This window comes from Herpailurus yagouaroundi, unplaced genomic scaffold, assembly GCF_014898765.1.
Source record: "Herpailurus yagouaroundi ecotype Mexico unplaced genomic scaffold, PumYag 29, whole genome shotgun sequence".
In the NCBI taxonomy this organism is placed as follows: domain Eukaryota; kingdom Metazoa; phylum Chordata; class Mammalia; order Carnivora; family Felidae; genus Herpailurus; species Herpailurus yagouaroundi.
In genome coordinates this window covers 73,541,911-73,565,220 of record NW_024412377.1, presented here as the reverse complement: position 1 = coordinate 73,565,220, position 23,310 = coordinate 73,541,911, and the positions used below count along the sequence as shown (strand labels likewise).

Below are 23,310 nucleotides of genomic sequence, written 5' to 3'. Positions count from 1 at the left end.
GACAGAACCAGAAAGAATATAGCTGCACATAGAGATAACTAACATTAAAGATCTGTAAAAGGTGTCCAAAAAGCACTGATCAGGGGCGCCTGGGTGGCGCAGTCGGTTAAGCGTCCGACTTCAGCCAGGTCACAATCTCGCGGTCCGTGAGTTCGAGCCCCGCGTCGGGCTCTGGGCTGATGGCTCAGAGCCTGGAGCCTGCTTCCCATTCTGTGTCTCCCTCTCTCTGCCCCTTCCCCGTTCATGCTCTGTCTCTCTCTGTCCCCAAAATAAATAAACGTTGAAACAAAAAGCACTGATCAGTGCTTATGTATGAAGAAACTAAGGCTGGGGAAAGACCATCAGATGGATTAGAGGGAATTATACCTGATCTTTTCCAGTCAGAACAGAATACTCATAATTCAAAGAATATTACTCAGAAGCATTTTGCATAAGTAGAGAGAATAATTGCTGCTTTGACTCCACTAACCAAATCTTAACATCCACATCCAAGAGTATCACTGTTTCTAATAATTTAACTGTGTCCCTTAAGAAATCTCAAGGCTTTTTACAGGAATACAAAGATATCCAGGGCCCAGAGAGGTAAAATTCATAATGCTTCACAGTCAATAAAATATTACGGGGCATGCGAAAAAGCAGAAAAAAAGAATGACCCATGATGAGGAGGAAAATCAATCAATTGTAGTGGATTCAGAACTAGCACAAATATAACAATTAGGAAATATAGACGTAAAAATCTACCGTAACTGTATTAAACATGTTTACACAGGTAAGTAGAGATAAGCAAGATATAAAAAGATCTAAACTGAACATTCAGAAATAAAAAGTACAGGGGAGCCTGGGTGGCTCAGTCGGTTTAGAATCTGACTTTTTTTTTTTTTAATTTTTTCAACGTTTTTTATTTATTTTTGGGACAGAGAGAGACAGAGCATGAACGGGGGAGGGGCAGAGAGAGAGGGAGACACAGAATCGGAAACAGGCTCCAGGCTCTGAGCCATCAGCCCAGAGCCCGACGCGGGGCTCGAACTCAGGGACCGCGAGATCGTGACCTGGCTGAAGTCAGACGCTTAACCGACTGCGCCACCCAGGGGCCCCTAGAATCTGACTTTTGACTGTAGCTCAGGTCATGGTCTCATGGTTAGTGAGATTGAGACCCACAATGGGCACAGCACAGAGCCTGCTTGGATTCTTTCTTTCCCTCTGTCCCTGACTTGTGTGCATACATGTGTGCTCGCTCTCTCTCTCTCTCTGTCTCTCAAAATAAATAAACTTACAAAAAAAGAAATGAAAAATACAATGTCTGAGATGAAGGATACATTGAATATAACTAATAGAAGATTATGTCAGAAAAAAGAAACTTGAAATATAGTAAATTATCATGTATGGAACAAAGAGAGAAAAAAAGAATTTTTAAACAATGAACAGAGCATCAGTGAACAGTATAATAGGCTTGTAATTGGAGTTCCCAAAGGAGAATACAAAGAGGTGAGAAAGAAAAATACTGGAAGAATAACAGTTGAAATTTCCCAAATTTGCTAACAAAAATAAGCCTCAGATTTTAAAAGGTCAATGAACCCAACCAAAGAAGCACAAAAACACTAAACCAAAGCATACCACATTCAAATTGCTCACAATCAGAAATAAGGACATAACGTTAGAAGTATCCAAAGGGAGGGAAAAGTTGCATACACAGTAACAAACAAAATGATGACAGCACATTTTTCATTAGAAATAATGCAAACAAAAAGATTGTTGAGCAACATGTTCAAACTACTGAAAACAGACAAACAACAACAAAATAAAACAAAAACTATGAACACAGAATTCTAAACCAATATTAAATATTTCTCAAAGAAAAGAAGAAAGTCAGACAACGACAGAAGGGGAAAAAAATAGAAGACAAAAAACCCTCTAGGCATATTCTATTATGAATGCATATACGAAAATCCTCAACAGAAATTTACCAAGTCAAATCCAAGAATATATAAAAATAATTAATTTTACAACAAGGATAAGTAGAATTTACTCAATGTATGAAAGACTGGTTCAGCATTCAGCAATCTAAAATATCAGTATAATCCACAATAGCAAGAGGTTAAAAAGAAACTGATCAATTGACATAATAGTATGATAAATTAACACATAAAAATCATTTTACAAAATCCAATAACCATTTATGAAAAAAAAATCTCAGCACAGTAGGAATAGAGAACCTCTTTAATCTAATAAAGAATATCTCCAAAAAAACTCTACAGTTAATATCATATTTAATGGTGAAAGTCTAATGTTTTCTCTTAAGGTTGGAAACAAGGCAAAGATATTCTTTCTTACCACTCTTTTCAACAAGTCTATTGGAATTTCTAACCTGAACAATAAGGCAAGAAGAAGAAATAAAAGGCATTCAGGCAGGGAAATAAAGATGACATAATCTGCAATTGTGTATATAGAAAATCCCCAGAATTTATTTATGTATTTATATTTATATTTATATATTCCAAGAATTAATATGTGAGCTAAGCAAGGTCACAGGATATAAGAGCTTCATAGAAAATAAATTGTATTAATGCATACTAATGAGAATCATATGGATACTTTAGTTTAAAACACAATACCATCTAAAATTTCCTCAAAGAAAATGACCTTGGGAGTACTAGACCTGCCTGAAAGTACTCATTTTAAGTAGATCTTCCTTATAAGAAAATTTAAAGGGAGCCCCTTAGGTAGAAGGAAAATAATACAAGATGGAAATTTGAGTATACACAGAGTGATGAAGAATACCAGAATAATTAAAAAAAAAACATATTGTAAATATGTGACTTTTAAAAAAAATCACATCAGGGGTGCCTGGGTGGCTCAGTCGGTTGAGTGTCTGACTTCAGCTCAGGTCATAATCTCACGGTTTGTGGGTATGAGCCCTACATCAGGCTCTGTGCTGACAGCTCAGAGCCTGGAGCCTGCTTCGGCTGTGTCTCCCTCTCTCTCTGCTCCTTCCCTGCTCACGCTCTGTCTCTCTCTGTCTTGAAAATAAATTAAAAAAAATTTTTTTTAAATCACATAAATCTTTTAAACATACAACTATTTAAATAAAAATAACATTGTATTGTAAGTGTTTACAACATGTAAGTAAAATATATAAGAGTAATACTTGAAAGACAGCTAGTGGAGAAATTAGAGTTTATTTTAAGATTTATACACTTTATATGAAGTGGTATACATCACTTGAAAGTTAAACAGTGATGTTTAGAAAATATAATATAAGCCCTAAAGTAACCACTAAAATTTAAAAAAAAAGTTATATAGTTAGTATGTCATAAAAAGAAGAAAACCATGCTCAATATACAAGAAGGTAGGAAAAGAGGGGAACAAAACAGAGGGGATAAATAAAAAACCAATAACTAGATGGTAGATTTAAGACCGCCTAGATTAATTACAAAATAAAATTAAATGGTCAAAACAGTCCAATAAAAAGTCAAGGTGTGTCAGATTAGATAAAAAAGCAAGACTCAGCTATATGCTACTTATAAGAAATCTATTTTAAAATGAAAATACACAAGTTTAAGGAAAAGGATGGAAATGATAAACAACACGAGACAAAGGAAAGCTTGGAAGGTTATATTAATACATAAACATAAATACAAAATAAATACTATACAGAGTACATTTTAGAGTAATGGACATTATAAGGAATAAAGAAGGTCATGTCATAATGACAAAGGAATCAACTCATCAATAGAATGCACAATTTTAAATAATTATGCACATAATAACAGGGTTTCAAAATACATGAAACAAAAACTGATAGAATTGCAAGAATAGAGAAATCTGTAATTGTACCTAAACAATGCAAAACCCGATCTCACCAACTGATAGAACAAGTAGCCAGAAAGTCAGTAAGGATATAGAAAATTTGAGCAACACTTAATCTAATACACATTTTAAAACACTGCACAAAACAGCAGAATAAATTATTCTTTCAAGTGTGCATGGAACACTTACAAAGGTAGATTGTATTTCACAGTATATCAAATACTTGGAGTGCCACTAGAGTAGTGCTTAGGAAGAATATTATACCAATAATATTTTTATTAAAAATAAATTCAGCTGCTACAATAAGAACTAGAAAAGTAACAAAAATTAAATTGAAAATAACTGAAAAAGGAAAACATGAAAGAACAGAATCAATAATCAATGGACTATAAAAGAGAGAAAAATAAGGAGAAATCAACAAATTAATCAACAAATTAATAAAACTTTAGTCCACAAATTGACAAATATTGGCTAGCGGCCAAATTTTGCCCTCAGCCCATTTTTGAATGAAATGTGTACTATGAAAAAAAAATTTATGGTTGTTAGAAAACAAAAACAAGGATTATTTCTTTTTAAGGTTGAATAATATTGCTTTGTATGTATGTACCAAAATTTATCCATTTATCCATTGATGGACATTTAGGTTGTGTCCACCTCTTGGCTATTGTGGACAATACTACGATGAACATGGGACTGCTCGAATCTCTTCAAGATCTTGTTTTTAATTCTTTTGAATGATACTCAGATGAGGGATTGCTAGATCACATGGTAATTTAATTTTTAATTTCCCAAAGAAGCTCCATTCTGTTTTCCATTAATGGCTACACCATTTTATATTCCTACCAATAGTGCATAAGTGTTTCAATTTCTCCATACCCTGGACAGCATCTGTTATTTTCTATTTTTCTGATAATGGCCATCTTAACAGGAGTAAAGTGGTATCGTGATTTTGATTTGCATTTCTCTGATAATTAGTGATGTTAAGCTTCTCTTCTTACACTTGTTCGGCATTTGTATGTCTTCTTTGCTGAAATCTCTATTCAAGTCCTGTGCCCGATTTTAGCTGAGTTTTTGTTTTCTTTGTTAATCAGTTCCTGCTATGAACTACAACATGGATGAGTCATGAGAACATTATGCTAAGTGAAATAAACCATCACAGAAAGACTAACACTGCATGATTCCACATATATGAAATAGCTAACTTAGTCAAACTTATAGAAGCAGAAAATAAAATGGTGGTTTCCAGGGGCTGAGAGGAGGGGAAAGAGACAGCTTCCATTCAATCAATCTAGAGTTTTAGTCATGAAAGATGAAAAAAGTACTAGATATCTGCTGCATAAAAATGTGCACATATTAATAATACTGTATTATATACTTAAAAGGTATTTAAAAGGGAGACTTCTTTTTTATTTATTTTTAATTTTTTTATTTTATTATTAAAAAAATATTTTAACATTTATTCATTTTTTGAGGGACAGGACATAAGCAGGGGAGGGGTGGAGAGAGAAGGAGACACAGAATCTGAAACAGGCTCCAGGCTCTGAACCAACAGCACAGCCTGACGTGGGGCTCGAACTCACTAACTGTGAGACCATGACCTGAGCCAAAGTCTGACATTTAACTGACTGAGCCACCCAGGTGCCCCTAAAAGGAGGACTTTAAAAAAAAAAATTATTTGTTTTTGAGAGAGAGTGAGCATGAATGGGGAAGGTGCAGAGGGAGAGGGGGATAGAGGATCTGAAGAGGGCTCCACCCTGACAGCAGACAGCCTGATATAGGGCTTTAACTCACGAGCCATGAGATCACAACCTGAGCTGAAATTGCAGGCTCAACCTAATGAGCCACCCAGAAGCCCCTAAAAGGGCAGATTTTTTGTTAGGCACTTTTTACCATGAGAAAAAAAAGAAGAAAGAAAAGGAAAAAAAGAGAAATATAACAGATTTGATGTGGGCCTCAGCCTAATATATTTACTATCTGATTTTATATAGAAAAACATTTGCCAATCCTTACTCTAATCAGACTCATCAGGAAAAAGTGAGAAAACAAATATTGACAAAACTAGGAATGGAGTGTTGAAATCTCTATACCAATATGAATATTAAAAGAATAATAAGAGAATATTATAAGCAACTTGATGCTAGTAAATTGGACAACTTAGATGAAATGGTCAAATGCCATTTCATAAATAACCTATAAATTACCAAAGTTCACTCAATAATACATACATAACCTGAATAACATTATTTAATTTAAAATAATTAAATGTGTAGTTAGAAACCATCCTACTAAAGGAATCCAAGGTTCCAACAGATTCACTGGTAACTGTTAACAAATATTTAAGAAAAAAAATACTATTTCTGCCCTAGCCCTTTGAGAAAATTAAAGAATTTTATCAGCCAACATTATCCTGATATTAAAATCAGGCATACACACTGCAGAAGAAAAAATAGTACAAACCAATATCCTTTATTAACTTAGATGCAAATATCCTAAATAAACATTAGTATCTTATATCCAAGAATATATAACAAGGGTGAAGTATCATGACCTAATGTAATTTATCCCAGAATTTTAAAGTTAGTTTAACATTAGAACAATAAATTCACCATATTAACAGACTAAAATATAAAAACAAGACCATCTTAAAACACCTACAAAAATCATTTCAAAACTCTCAGCAAACTAGGAATAGAAGGGAATTTTGTTAATCTGATAAAGATACCTAAAAAGAAACTACAACTAATATTGTCCTTAATTGTAGAAAACTTAATACTTTCTCTCTAGAATCAGGAATATGGAATGAGTGTCCACTCTCACCACTTCTATTTAACATTGTTCTAGGAATTCAAGACAGCACAAATTATTTTTTAAGTAAAAAAATAAATAAATGAAAGCCATGTGTATTGGAAAGGAAAAAGTGAAATTATACACAGATGATATGATCATTTATGTAGAAAACTGATAGAGTCTCCACAAGAAGCTAACAGAACCAATACATGAGTTTAGCAAGATTTCTGAATACAAAATTTTATTTCTATATACTAGCAAGAAAAATCAGATATATATATATATGTATATATATATATTTAAATCAATATTATTTTTTTTTAATTTTTTTTCAATGTTTATTTATTTTTTTTGGGACAGAGAGAGACAGAGCATGAACGGGGGAGGGGCAGAGAGAGAGGGAGACACAGAATCGGAAACAGGCTCCAGGCTCTGAGCCATCAGCCCAGAGCCTGACGCGGGGCTCGAACTCATGGACCGTGAGATCGTGACCTGGCTGAAGTCGGAGCTTAACCGACTGCGCCACCCAGGCGCCCCTAATATTATTTTTAATAGCAACAAAAGTCAAAATACTTAGGGATCCATCTGACAAAGGATAAATAAAACCTATTCATAGAAAACTATAAATCATTGCTGAGGAATCAGAGACCTAAATAAATGGAAAGATATATTCAGTTTATGAGTCTGAAGATCAAATCTTTAAGATATTAATTCTCCCAAAATTGATTCATAGATTCTATATAATCTCAATCATACTTCCAGCATTTCACATAGAAATTCACATAGAAATGCAAAAGACCTAGAAAAGTCAAAACAACTTTAAAAAATAAGAACAAATGGGGAGGGCAAATATTAACTAACTTTAAAACTTAGTATGAAGCTACAATATAAGCTTTACTTCTATACATTTTATTGTAAAGTATTATATTTCATAAAAAGAGTCAAATTAGATTAGTGTCTCTGGATGTAAACTTCCCCAAAAAAACCCACACACATAGGACACATACTGACAGTGGTTGGAATATGATTTTCAACCAAGTTGCTAACGTAATTCAGTGCAGGATGCATAATCTTTCAACAAACTATACTGAAATAATTGAATATCCATATGCAAATAATTAACTAAATCAATGCTGATGACAGATAAATTTTCTTAAAATAAAGACATAAATGTAAACGTATATGTGTATTATTCTAGAAGTTCAGGTTAGGCAAATCCTTCTTACATATGATTATAAAACCAGGATCCATCAAAAAATGAATTGTGGTTTGTTTCCATCTTTCTTTTTTCCTCCCTTCCCATATGTTCATCTGTTTTGTTTCTTAAATTCTACATATAAGATAAATCATATGGTATTTGTCTTTCTCTGATTGACTTATTTTGCTTACCATAATGTGTTCTTGCTCCATGCACGATGTTGAAAATGACAAGATTTCATTCTTTTTGATGGCTGAGTAATATTCTATTGTATATACATACTATATCTTCTTCATCCACTCATCAATTGATGGATACTTGGGTTCTTTCCATAGTTTGGTTATTGTTAATAACTCAACTATAAACATCAGGGTGCATGTATCTCTTGGATTCTGTATTTTTATATCCTTGGGGTAATTACATACCTAATATTGTAATTGCTGGGTTGTAGAGTAGTTCTATTTTTAGTTTCTTGAGGAACATTTATATTGTTCTCCAGAGGGCTTCACCAGTGTGCATTCCCACCAATAGTGCAAGAGGTTTCCCCTTTTTCCGCATCCTCTCCAACACCTGTTGTTTCTTGTGTTGTTAATTTTAGCCATTCTGACAGGTGTGAGGTGGTATCTCATCATGGTTTTAACTTACATATTTCCCTGATGATGAGTGATGGTGAGCATCTTTTCACATGTCTGTTAGCCATCTAGATGTCTACTTTGGAAAATTGTCTATTCATGTCTTCTGCCCATTTCTTCACTGGGTTATTTGTTTTTTGGGTGCTGAGTTTGATAAGCTCTTTATACACTTTGGATACTAACCCTTTATCTGATAGGTCTTTTACAAATATCTTCCCCTATTCCATAGACTGTCTTTTAGTTTTGTTGATTATCTCCTTCACTGTGCAGAAGCTTTTTTTTTATCATAAGTTCCAATAATTCATGTTTGTTATCGTTTCTTTTGCCTCCAGTGAAACATTTTTCAAAAATTTTAAAATTCTCTTTGCAAGACACTCTTAGATATGACTCTAAAACTTGGATACATAAAACATGATAAGTTGCAATATATAAAAATATTAAAATTCTTTGAAACACAATGTTAAGGGCAAAATTTAGAACAGACACTTCACCAAAATCCTAAGGAAATGAAGATTTCCTTGGGAATTCCATTACACATTAGTATGATTACAATTAAATAGCTCACAATAAAAGTGTTGGCAAGGGTGTGGAGAAACTGGAACTCTCAGACTTTCCTAATGGGTATGTAAAACATTATAATTACTTTGGAAAACAATTTAGCAGCTTCTAAAAAAGTTAAGCCGACACCTACCATATAACCTAGCCACTCTAATCCTAGATATGTAACTAATATTGACAACAACCGAAAAGTTTGTTGTTAGAAAGGTTTGTATAGGAATGTTCATACTAGCTTTATTAGTAGTATAGCTAAAAACTTGAAACAACCCAAATGTTTATCAACAGGGGAACACAGAAACAAAACTTGGCATAAGCACAGAATGGAATCCTATTCAGCAATGTAAGGAACAAAGAATAAACAAAACAGCATGAATAATTCTTGAAATAATTATGTTTAGTAAAATTAGAGCCCCCCCAAATATATGCATTTGTCTCTTTTGTATATCTTTTGCTTTTTGCATAACTCCATTTATACAAAATTTCAGAACATAAAAACTAATCTGTACTAACAGAAAGCAGATCAGTAGTTGCCTATGAGAACAGGAGAGTAGCAGAGAGGGGCGGGTGGAAGAATTACAAAGCAGCATCAGGAAACCTTTAGGGGTGATGAATATGTTTATTATATTGCTTGTGATAGATTCCCTGGTATCTAAATATATCAAAGCATGAGAAATTGTATGCTTTAAATATGTGCAGTTATTGTATGTCAATTATATCAACACACACATTAAATTAGGGCCCGAGCTGCCCCTCCCCCAAGTCTCACAAGTATAAAAAAAAAACAAAATCTAAATGAGAATTTCACAATTTTGCATTCTTATTCTAGATCTTAGCCTTCTAATCACTGAACTATATCATTATACTCCACCAGAGTCATGGGAAAAAAACAGTAATGAGTACTTTTTGGCACCCTTTAAGCCATGGGGGCCAAGCAAATCACTCCTGAAAGGTAGAAACCTCAGATCTGAAGTGAACACTTGCTTTTTTACAGCCCTTTTCATTTATCACTGTCCACTCACACAGGGCAGTGCAGGGATGGGCATAGCATTATGTTGACGGCTACAAGTACTTTCTTCTTAAAACACATCCCTATGGTTCTGTGACTAGAACAAAACAAAAAGGCAATTGCTGTGACATTTATTTTTCTCTCTTGAGATATCCAGACAAGAAAACAGGTTCTGTCCATTTTGGAGATTGCCTAGACACTTGTACTGCAGCTCACTCCAAAGGTGAAAAAAAAAAAAAAAGAGAAGCTTCATGTTTATCATTGTTTCTACTGCTTCCAAGATTTTAGTAAGTCAATTAGGCAGACTGCAAGCTTCTGAGATTTATTTAAGTAAGGAGTATGTGGCATTATCTGTCCTTCGAACCTATAATGAGGGTAGTTTAGCAGATGGAATCTAATTTATAACAAGGACCTATACCCCGGATAATCAAACATAGGCTATTAAGAGCTTACATAAACAAGGCTGTACTGTGATGCCAAAACAAATCATTTTGACATGTTTTAGAAATACAAGGGGCTTCTTCAAATATCATCAGGAATAAGTCATTTGGTGTTTCAGGTTCATACATCAATGCAGTTGCTGTCACTATGAAAAATTGGACTTTTTGTTTACTTAAAATTTGAAATGCCATGATTTGGTACTTGAAAAATGATGTGGGAAAAATGAATGTCCTCCTGCTTGTGAAAAATGGGTATTTTATTAGAGCAAAGTAGGAAGGAGGAGAGAGTACTCATCTGTACTGGCAAAATACTGTTTACACAGGAAGAAATATAACAATGGGCAGGTCTCTGGGGACAAGGGGAGCAGAATCACTTAGGGAGCTGATGACAACAGGAGCCAAGATACAGCCTGGGCCCAGAGCTGAACTACCTCTTGGTCCCTATACACATGTAATGAATAAATGCATCTTGAAGTAAGACTCATATTTCATAGCTGCATGAGACTCCCCAGTTAGAATGCATCTGTTAATAATAAAAATTTCCCTTCTGGAATGAGAGTTTAATAGTTCTTGTTCATGCTTTAAATAGAAGATCACAGCAATAAATCAGCATTATGATTTTAGTAGGTAGTAACATATGAAATATAATATATTGTTTCTGGCATTTAATTTGGTCAAAATTAACTTAAAATATTCACCCAAAGGGACGGATTGATAAAATAATAATTATAACCATACATCCCAGGAAATTTTGTACTTTGTACATTCTAAAAGTACCATTAAATTTAACATATATATTATCTTTATTGTCTTAATGAGAAAACATTGAATTATTTTAGTCAACTTTAGAAGACAAGTGTTTGCTTCAAATAAAAATTATCAAAACAAGTTGACACAGTGTGTTTTACAACATGTTTTCATATATCCACTTAATAAATTTCATTAGTTACAAACATATGAGGATAATTATTCAGTAAACTTTTTAAAGATAAACTTTTACCTTTATGACTTTGGATGGGACATTTTAACTTATTTTAGTTTTGTATGTCAATTCAGTTAAATTATTTCCATTGCCCCCTATCTACCAATAAACACATATGTACAAGTATCAAAATTATTGGATAATACTGATGAAAATGCATATAAATAGGTATAACACATATAAATATGTACTTATGAAACACAAATATATAGGTAATATAATTTAAAAGATATTAGAAAGCAAGTTCTATATCTTATTTGTCTTTTATCTGCACCCATACTTAATGCAATATATTGCAAAAAGTAGGTTCTCAATAAGTATTCATTGAACTAATGAGAATAAATTAGTAAAAGAATAAATAAAATAACTGGGCAATTATAAGGATAATGTTGGCAGAGAATGTGATGTGCTAAACTCATATCTCTTACTGATTCTTCTAGTCCAGCACATGTAGAACACCCTCTTTTGAGAAAGGAATACGCAATTAAGACTGTGAAACACAGATTATGTACACCTAATTCCATGGGTCCTTTTGAAATCTAGGTTTCTAACATGTACTTATTTACGAGGTTGAGAAACTATATTTATATTTTAATATTGTTGAAGTTCTTTTTTCTAACATAATTGGCTATGGAATTTTAACAATGCTTTCTAGAACGTATACTGATGCTTCATGCTATTTTCTGTTAATCACCTTAACTGATGAACTATATTAAGTTTCTAAACTGAAGAATCATTATACTCCCTGATGCATATTCCTTGTTTACAGTATATTATTTGTTCACTATATATATTTATTATGTTACTAATTTATTTTACAGTATTTGATTAATGATTATTTTATTTTCTAAGGAGAATATCTGATGAAACAAAATACATGTAGTTTTATGCAACTGTCCCGAGACCAATATTTAAAATAGTTAAAGCATACCATCAAACTAAATATTTTCTCAATTGCTAAGAATATTATGCACAAACTTTTTTGTAAAAGAGTAAGTCATTGAATTTCTTTACTGTTTTGTGCCAATCTAATTTACGTGTTCTTACTTATGGAATATTAATATAGTTTCTTATGAATAAATAAAGTAAATGCCACATTAGAATTTACTGTATTTTTATAATATGTCTTACTGTATGATGGTGTAAGTCCTCCAGCTTTCTTCTTAAAGATTCTCTTGACTCTTCTGGAGTCTTTTCATGGCTATGTGGTTTATGATTTGATAAACAATTACTGCAAAATAAAAAGAAAGGTTATGTTGAAATTATATAGTATATGTAACATATTAAAGTGAAGAGAATTGTCATCTTTATAATATGGAGTCTGATTATTCATGAACATGATAGACTCATCCATTTATTAAGTTGTGTTTTTTTTTTTTTTTTAATTTCCCTGTACGATGCTTTTTTTTTTTAGTTTTCATGCGGAGGTCTTATTTTTATGATAGACTTATTCCAAGCTATTTGATATTTGCCAATACAATTTTAAATGATATTGTCCATTAGGCTACCACCAAACAAAGAAGAGTTAGTGTAGATATATTAATATCACACAGAGTAGACTTTAAGTCTAGAAGAATTATTAAAATGAAAGACATTTGATAATGATACAGTGGAAAATCAGAGCACCCTATACAAATCATTAAGTTGTGAACACTTAACATATGCCTAAGTAATTAATAAAATGAACAAAATAGAGGAAAAGAGAGAGACAGAGAGACAGAGAGAGAGGCAGAGAGAGAGAAACTAGTGTTTATTTGACTTCGGTGGTTATCCAAAGAGCTAAAACTGGTATGAATCTTTCTTTTCTTTCTTTCTTTGTTCTTTCCTTTCTTTCTCCCTTCCTCCCTCATTCCTTCTTCTCACTCTCTCTTTTTCTATCTTAACTTTTCTTTCTCTTTTGTAAAACTTTTTATTTAAATTAATAATTAATATACAGTGTAATGTTAGTTTTAGGGGTATAATACAGTGATGCAACATTTTCATACAACACCTAGTGCTCATCACAAGTGCACTCCTTAATCCCCATCACCTATTTCACCCATCCCCTCATCCCCCTCCCCTCTGATAACCATCAGTTTGTTCTCTATAGTTAAGAGTCTGTTTCTTGGTTTACCTCTTTTGGTTTTCTTGCTCTTTGCTCATTGGTTTGTTTCTTAAATTCCACATATGAATGAAATCATTTGGTATTTGTCTTTCTTTGACTTATTTCACTTAGCATAATACTCTCTAACTCAATCCACATTGTTGCAAATGGCAAGATTTCATTCTTTTTGATTGCTCAGTTAATATTCCATTATATATATATACATATACATATATGTACACATATACATACATGTACATATATGCATATATGTACACACATACACATATGTATATGTACGTATATATACATATATAATACATATATACATATATACGTATATATATATACGTACATATACACACCCACATATACACAAAACACTTCTTTATCCATTCATTAGTCGATGGACACTTGGGCTTTTTCCATAATTTGGCTATTGTAAATAATGCTGCTATAAACATCGGTATGTACATACATCTTTGAATTAGTATTTTGTATTCTTGGGGTAAATACATAGTAGTGCCATTGCTGGATTGCATGGTAATTCTATTTTTAACGTTCTGAGGAAAGTTCATAATGTTTTCCTGAATGTTTGCACCAGTTTGCACTCCTACCAATAGTGTAAGAGGGTTCCTTTGACCCTCATATATTAACTAACTAAAAAAAAATTGAAACAAAAAAAAAGCAAAAAGAGGGTTTCTTTGAAATTAAATGGACTAAACACTCCAATCAAAAGACATAGGGTAGGATATAAGAATGTATAAAAAAAAAAGACTCATCTATATGCTACCTACAAGAAAGCCATTTTAGACTGAAAGATACCTGCAGATTGAAAGTGAGGGGTGGAGAAACATTTATCACACAAATTAATGCCAAAGAAAGCCAGAATAGCAATACTTATATCGGACAAACTAGACTTTAAAATAAAGACTGTAAAAAGGGGCAAAGAGGGCATTATATAATCATAAAGGGGATAATCCAATAAGAAGATATAACAATTGTAAATATTTATACACCCAACATGAAAGCACTCAAATATATAAAACAATTAATAACAAATATAAAGGAACTAATTGATAATAGTACAATAATAGTAGGGGGTTTTAACACCCCACTTACATCAATGGACAGGTCATCTAAACTGAAAATCAATAAGGAAACAATGGCTTTGAGTGACATACTGGACCAGATGGACTTAACAGATATATTCAGAACATTCCATCCTAAAACAGCAGAATACATACTTTTCAAATGCACATGGAACATTCTCCAGAACAGATCATATATAAGGTCACAAAACAAGCCTCAACAAATGCAGAAAGACTGAAATCATACCATGCAACTTTTCTCATCACAATGCTACGAAGTTAGAAACCAACAACAAAATATGTGGGAAGACCAAAAAAAAAATACATGGAGGTTAAACAACATGCAACATGGGGCACCTGGGGTGCTTAGTCATTGAAGCATCTGACTCTTGATCTTGGCTCAGGTCATGATCTCATGGTTCAGGAGTTCAAGCCCTATGTCAGACTCCTTGCTGACAGTATGGAGCCTGATTGGGATTCTGTCTCTTCCTCTCTCTGCTGCTCCTCTACTCTTTCTTGCTCTCTCTCTCAAAATAAATAAGTACATTTAAAAAACAAAAAAAAATCCAAAATATTACTAAACAATGAATGGGCCAACCAGAAAATCAAAGAAGATATAAAAATACATGGAAACAAATGAAAACGAAAACACAACAGTCCAGAACCTTCGGGATGCAGCAAAAAAGGTCCTACAGGAGAAGTATATAGCAATAGAGGCCTATTTCTTTTCATTTTTTAATGTTCATTTATTTTGAAAGAGAGAGAGAGCCCCCCCGACCCCCCCCCCCCCCCCGCCCCGCCACGGGGGGGGGGGGAGGGGCAGAGAGAGTGGGAGACCCAGAATCCCAAGCAGATTCCGCACTGAGAGATCTCACAAGTCCTGAGATCATGACCTGAGTCAAAATCAAGAATTGCACGCTTAACCAACTGAGCCATCCAGGCATCTCAATACCAACCTACCTCTTAAATTTTCAATTATTAATTGACTTTTGACTTTTGAGGTTTTCTTATTTTCTTGTCCAGTTAATTCGTTTTAAATTTATGTTTTTATTATTTTTTATCCAACAATTTATTTACTTTTAAAGGGATAATTTTCTCATGTATGTAACTGTCCATAATGACAGAAGACAAAAGTGGCGTTTTCTTTTTCCTTTCAGTAAAATATGAATCGAAACTGGAAGAGTATCAGTCATTTGCTTACATGATAACTGCAAAAAAAAGCAGGGAAGTGAGTTTCTGTTTTTTCCTCATGAATTTGCTACTTATAAGGTGAGATTTTTCTAAACCATAGAAATGGTAATAATAATAACAATAATAAACAATGTTCCTTCTAAGCCAGAAATTTTAGATAGATTATAAATTGCCATCAAAGAATACAGCTTAATATTAGCATAAAACTTTGTTACTTTAGCTTTTAATTGTCCATGTTATGGGTAAACTGGATCATGGTTTGTCATTTAAAGCCATTAAATAAGCCCATTTCTATTCCAAAATCTTATATGCAACCTTTCAGGCTGAGCTACCGGCAATACAACGCAGGCCTCATGAAGGGAGGTGGCCATTACCTCACTGGTGTACAGTCAGTGTATGTGATTTTCCGGATGGAACTGCAGCCAAAGACTTAGTAAGCCTAGGCTAGCCCGACTTACTTGAATTTCCATCCCATCACTCTCTTTAGGCATAACTGGCTGAGTCTTTGCAGGGACCTCTTCTTGGGGGGGCCTTTACTGAGACATTTTTCCCCCAACTGAACTGCATGTTACCTGATCACTGGGAAACTGGCAGTTTTTTTCGTTTGCCTCTTGCTTGTGTCACTGTAAATTAAGTCTTTTTCATAAGTTGATTTATTTTGAAAGAGAGACAGAGGGAGAGAAAGATTGCATGTGCACACACAATTCAGAGAGGGGCAGAGAGAGAGGGAGAGAGAGAATCCCAAATAGGCTCTCCACTGTCAGTGGAGAACCCCATCCAGGGTTTGAACCCACAAACCTTGAGATCATAACCTGAGCTGAAATCAAGAGTCTTACACTTAACTTCCTGAGCCACCCTAGCACCCCAAGGATTAAAGTCTTAATTGTCACTTTCAGTTGGGCTCATTGTGCTATTGACCACTGCATAACAGGCAACTAAACAGTTATGCTTACAAATATTTTTATCAAAGTATTGGTAACAAACCTCTTAATGATAATACAGCTTAACAATGCTTAATTTAAGTTTATATGAAATCAGAACTTTAATATAAATTCTTAAGCAGAATAAATGCCACACAAAATTATTAAATGTTTTATTTAAATGAGCTAATAAATGTTATATATTTATTATATCATAGTTTACCACTGTTATGCAGGATGTTGATGAAAGAATGAATTTGGTCATAGGCACAAATAAAAATGGTGTTTACAACCAAAATATATTCTAAGATACAAATAAATATTATTAAGATTGATAATATATTGGCTGTGGGGATGGGTGAAATAGGTGCAATGAATTAAGAGGTACAAACTCCAGCAATAAGATAAGTAAATTTAGAAAAGCTAATATATTGAGGCACCTGGGTGGCTTGGTGAGAACTCACAGTTCACGAGTATCATTGGGCTCCAATGATACACGCTATCAGCATGGAGCCCGCTTTGGATTCGCTGTCTCCCTCTCTTTCTGCAACTCCCCTGCTCGTGCACATGCTCTTTGTCTCTCAAAAATAAATAAATAAACATTTTCATAGGAATTAAAAAATATATTAATGTATTACTCTTAAAACTGCTAAGTAAGGTCAATGAGCAATTAGTGAGAAAAAAGGATGAAATAATTATTAATGTTTTCATCTGTTGTTGAGGAAGTGGTAAGGTTATGCTATAGGGTGATTATACAGTTTTATATTTGTATGCATCATTTAGTAGTCTATACCTGTACCTTTGAGTACTCAATAACATCTTTAATCAAACATACTTCTTAGCAATATACCCAGTGCAAAATGGTTTATCATAATACTCATGCAAATATAAACACATATTTAAGGAGGGCATCATATTTTGAAAACAAATTCAAAAATCCTGATTTCTAGAAAAGTATTAAATATCATTATTCTAATACTGATTTGATAGGATTAATTTCTCACTAATGAAAAATGTAATTGTGGAAGAGATGATAATTAAAAATAAATGCCCAACGGTTATATTTTAGGTGTGAGAAATCACAGACCTAGTAGAAAATTCTCAAGCTCTTTTTATTCAAACTGAAGAGCAGTAAATTATTGAAACGATGAACATCTTTGTTTTTCATACATGTCACGACAGGTGAAATGTGCCAAATCTGATGAAAAATATTTGTGGGAAATGACAGGATTACTGTAAGTTATCATTTTCAAAGAAATATAATTTCTGAGTAGTTGCAGAGTCCTTCTCTGGAATTATTATATAGTATTTTTTGTTCCAGCAAGTACCATTACCCTAGGGCTTATGTCATTGGCTTCCTTGTTAACTTATTTTGTATTGCAAATCTCATGTTAGCTGTGAATTCAGGTACATTTTTTCCCCTAAGCACTATAAGCTTTATAAAATGAGTTATAATTCAGATTGCTTAACATATTTTGAATGATTTCAATTTGACTTTCAACAGATCCAGAAAGACATTTCATTTGTTTATATTTGTTTTATGAAAACAAATAAGCCTGTAGCCTTTAAATAGCATTCTCAAATTTAGATAATTTGTCATCAGAATTTGTATTATTACTGTCAGTACAATAGGGTTGTGTTTAGAAAAGATGGTTTTCTCAAATATCAGATAATACTCAATCTAAAGTATCTACTTCACCCCAGTTCTAAATAGCCATACTGCCCGATTAAGCCAATAGTGTGATTCATTTGGGTTATATCAATGATTATTTTGTATTCCTTTAGCAAGCTGAAACTTAAGCATTAGTCAACTTGCTAATACAGCAGCATACATCTGCTTGGATTTGTTTTCATTCAACAAAGACAATTTGAAATCTTCAGTTTAAAATAAAACTTTAGGGGCACGTGGGTAGCTCAGCTGCATAAAGCATCAGACCTTGGCTCAGGTCATGATCTCACAGTGCATGGGTTTGGACCCTGCGTTGGGCTTTAATGCTGACTGCTCAGATTCTGGAGTTTTCTTTGGATTCTGTGTCTCCCTCTCTCTCTGCCCCTCTCCTGCTTGTTCTCTTTCTCTCTCTCTTTCTCTCTCTTTCAGAAATAAACATTAAATTTTTTTTAAATAAAACTTTAACCAAATTGGAGAGTTAGGATCAAATAAATAATATCATTTTCTTTAATCACTGTTTTCATTGAAGAGTTTACTTTGGAGTCTTTTACTCTATAAAATGTACAGATTGCCATTTTGTTCTAAGTATCTTCATACAGCATCAGTCTATTTCATATAACATTTAGTCAACAAGATACTTCAAGAAATGTTTGGAAAGTGCATTAAAACATCTCAAGTGAGGGGAAATTGTATAAAATCTAAAGCAACAATAAATACAATTTTATCAGTTTTTAAAGATGTCTATTTATTTAGTTTTGAGAGCAAGAAAGACCACACACCCACACGCCCATGTACATGAGAGTGGTGGGGCAGGGGTCGGGGGGCAGAGAGAGAGAGGGAGACAGAATCCTAAGCAGAGCAGTGCACAGCCTGACATAGGTCTCAAACTCACAAAGTGTGATCTCATGACCTTAGTGGAAATAAGTCAGATGCTTAACAACTTAATCGAATGAGCCACCCAGGCGTCCTGACAATTCTATCAGTTTTTAAGAATTATTACATTTTATTGATATTGAATATTTTTAAGGTTATCAAATGACGTGCGGCTTGAAAAATTCTTACATAAAGTGTTGACATCTTGGGTTGAAGTAACCTAAAATAATCTAAAATTAGGGCACGTGGGTGGCTCAGGCGGTAAAGTGTCCAGCTCTTGATTTTAACAGGTCATTATCTCATCGTTGGTGAGGTCAAGCCCCAAATCATGCTCTGTGCTGACAGCATGAAGCCTGCTTGGATTCTCTCTCTCCTCTCTCTCTGCCCCACCCCTGCTTGCACACTTCCTCTCTCTCATAAACATTAAAAAAATACAATAAAATAGTATTTGAAATTTGATGTAGACAAATTATTAGATTTAGTATTTTTTAGAGTTAAATCAGCTTATTTTTGTAGTTTTCTTACATAAGTAGGTTATTCAAATACATGTACATGCAGTCATGGTTTCACTTGAAGATTCTCCAAATATATAAATGAACTAGAAATTTCAGTTAACATCCAGAAAGCCATTTATTTGTTCTGTCTTATAGAGATTTGACCCACATTTGTCATCCTTTTTTTTCCCAATTTGAAGACTTTTAAATAATCTGAATTATTTACTAATATGATATTTAGCAAGTTTAAGTTCCATTTGAATTTTTACAATTTCTTTGCATTAAAAGTAGTTTAGCAAATAGTGTTTTGCTTTAATAGTGTGTTTTGTCTTGACCTCCTGAGCTTTGAAATTATTTAGCAGAAGTCCTTATGGCTAGAGATATTCTTTTTAAGAGAAAAAAAAAATTGGTCCTCACTAAGATCTTAGAAAAAGTGACTCCAGCCGAAAAATTTGATTTAAAATACTAGAAGACTATCATGCAATTCTCATACAATTCTTTACTTGTGTTTCATTTGCCCTCTATATATTTTAAGTTCCAAATTCTATGAAGAAGAGGAAGGAAGCTGAGTTAGGATCCCAAACTTAAATATAAATATTATATAAAATACAAATAATAAGTATATAAAATATATGCATACCAAAATGAATGAAGCTATATATAATCATTATGGAGAAATTTTAAAAAAAAGTTCTGGAAGAAGTCAAAATAAAATAGAAATATTAATTATCATAAAGTCAATGATATGGCTTTGCCATTTCTGAAATGTATATGAATGATTAGTTGGCATGACTAGAAGTAAATTAATTTTTCTACTACAGAAAAAAAAATTCAAAATTTTTAATTTCAAATGGTCTATAACATTAGGCGTATTATGAAATCTATTATGAAATTAAATGTTCCTTTAATCTTAAAATGTCAAATAGCTCAGAAGTATCTTATTAGTCAAGTATACAACTATTCTTCAAGGTAGACCATTATCTTTGATAGTTAAATAAACATTAGCACCATAAAAAATAAAGTAAAATGTACATACTTGACTTTAAGGTTCACTCAGAAATTGTTACACATCTGGCTAGCACTACACTTTTGTACAGATGTACAGTAAAGATTAATGAACCAACCCTATATTGCAAATTTAAATTCAAGTGTGAATAAGGAAGTCTGCTTTTGTTTCAAACACTTTTTTTTTTTTTAATTTTTTTTTCAAGGTTTTTTTTTTTTTTTTGGACAGAGAGAGACAGAGCGTGAACGGGGGAGGGGCAGAGAGAGAGGGAGACACAGAATCGGAAACAGGCTCCAGGCTCTGAGCCATCAGCCCAGAGCCTGACGCGGGGCTCGAACTCACGGACCACGAGATCGTGACCTGGCTGAAGTCGGACGCTTAACCGACTGCGCCACCCAGGCGCCCCATGTTTCAAACACTTTTGACACGGCACTTCGGTTTCTCTTGGCCTCACCTGTCTCCAATTTGGGCCACTGTTTCTGCATTAGTGACCACTGTAAGGACCAACTATGCATGGGCTTCTCCTAACTTGAGGCAGGCACAACAGAGCCTCTTCTTCTCTGGGTGCCAGGATGTTGCTCTTCCACTGAGTCTTGTCCCAAAGCTTTCTTCTGTCCCAGAAGGTCCTGACTTCTCAGGACCTGGTTAGAGTCTGTGCTTGTGGAGAGAAAAAAAAAGAATTAAAAATGTAAGTCCTATGGAGTTAACACCCTGTGGGGGCGAACATTCTCCTGTTTAGATCAGGATGGTTGGTGGATGAACGCTTTCTCTTCCATCCTCCTCTGACTTACCATGGACGCTTTGGGACCAAGAATTCTGTAGCCTTTCAGAAAAGTCTCCTGAGAACACACAATCATTTGCACTTGGTTTCCAGTGGTAGTAACTTAGTACCATACCCTCTTATTGACTCTCCCCTTCATTCACTCTTTCTTATTTCTGACTTCCTGGTATTATACTTCCTAATAAAATAATAGCACCTAAGTTTATGCTTCAGTTCTGATTTCCGGTGGAGCCAAATAAATTTGGTTCTCAAAGTCCTTTTTCTGTTCAAACATTGTCTTTCTAGGAACAGTATTCCCAGGGTAGAAAATTTAAAGTTCCAAGGCTTGCCTTGATGTTACATCTAAGCAACATCAACACTATATCACTAATAGAACCAGCATCTTAGAAGCAATTACTGCTGAAAATTATGATTTCAATTGCAAACAGATCTCTGTTTCTATATATTTAGAATTTTGAGGAGTATTCACTTTGGTATCATTGTAATGGTAGACATTTTATTATACATTTGGAGCAAAAAATCATCCCTCTACCTCACTAAACAGATGACTTAAATATTTTCAACACAATAATTGCATGAAGTCTTCAACAGAAATGAAAATTTGGAAATCATATCTTTGAAATAAAAGGGACATGAAATAAGTTTAAAGAAGCTTCTCAGGATTAAATTAGTGTATTCAGCACTGCAATACATAACGATATTTAATCTTTAAAACTGCTGATACTTGGGCAAGTAAACTTTAAAAAATAGCGTTACTTTTCTAAAGAAGACATCCATATGGCCAACAGACACAGGAAAAGATGCTCAACGTCACTCCTCATCAGGGAAATACAAATCAAAACCACACTGAGATACCAGCTCATGCCAGTCAGTGTGGCTAAAATGAACAAATCAGGATATTATAGATGCTGGTGAGGATGTGGAGAAACGAGAACCCTCTTGCACTGTTGGTAGGAATGCAAACTGGTGCAGCCACTCTGGAAAACAGTGTGGAGGTTCCTCAAAAAATTAAAAATAGATCTACCCTATGACCCAGCAATAGCACTGCTAGGAATTTACCCAAGGGATACAGGAGTGCTGATGCTTAGGGGCACTTGTACCCCAATGTTTATAGCAGCCCTTCAACAACAGTCAAATTATGGAAAGAGCCTAAATGTCCATTAACTGACAAATGGATAAAGAAGATGTGGTTTATATATACAATGGAATACTACTTGGCAATGAGAAAGAATGAAATCTGGCCTTTTGTAGCCACGTGGAGGTTATTATGCTAAGTGAAATAAGTCAGGCAGAGAAAGACAAATACCATATGTTTTCACTCTTATGTGGATCCTGAGAAACTTAACAGAAGACCATGGGGGGAGGGGAAGGGGGGAAAAATCACAGAGAGGGAAGGAGGCAAACCATAAGAGACTCTTAAATACTGAGAACAAACTGAGGGTTGATGGGGGGTAGGGGAGAGGGGAAAGTGGGTGATGGGCATTGAGGAGGACACCTGTTGTGATGAGCACTGGGTGTTGTATGGAAACCAATTTGACAATCAATTATATTTAATATATAAAAAATAGTGTTAGTCATCATTGGTAAATTCTGTAATAAATCACTTGTGTATAAAATATTCAGCATATGTTGGACTGTGCAAACTGGCAACTGCTCAAAGTAAAAACTGCCAAATGTTTTAGGTTATTTCCTTCAATTAATACCGATATTGGTATTTGATGTTTATGTATGCCTACAAACCTGCAGAAATCAGTGAGAACTCATTTCATTTCAATGAAATGTTTTATTGTGT

At 33.8% G+C, this 23,310-nt stretch overlaps 1 long non-coding RNA gene across 1 annotated transcript; it reads right to left on the bottom strand.

The window, feature by feature from the left end:
• Positions 1-220: 220 nt before the first annotated feature.
• LOC121041262 (uncharacterized) lies at positions 221-21,389 on the bottom strand. Its single transcript, XR_005795640.1, has 3 exons — positions 21,192-21,389; positions 12,542-12,641; positions 221-258 (listed from the first exon to the last, which is right to left on the bottom strand). It is a non-coding gene; the product is annotated as an uncharacterized LOC121041262 (long non-coding RNA).
• Positions 21,390-23,310: the final 1,921 nt, after the last annotated feature.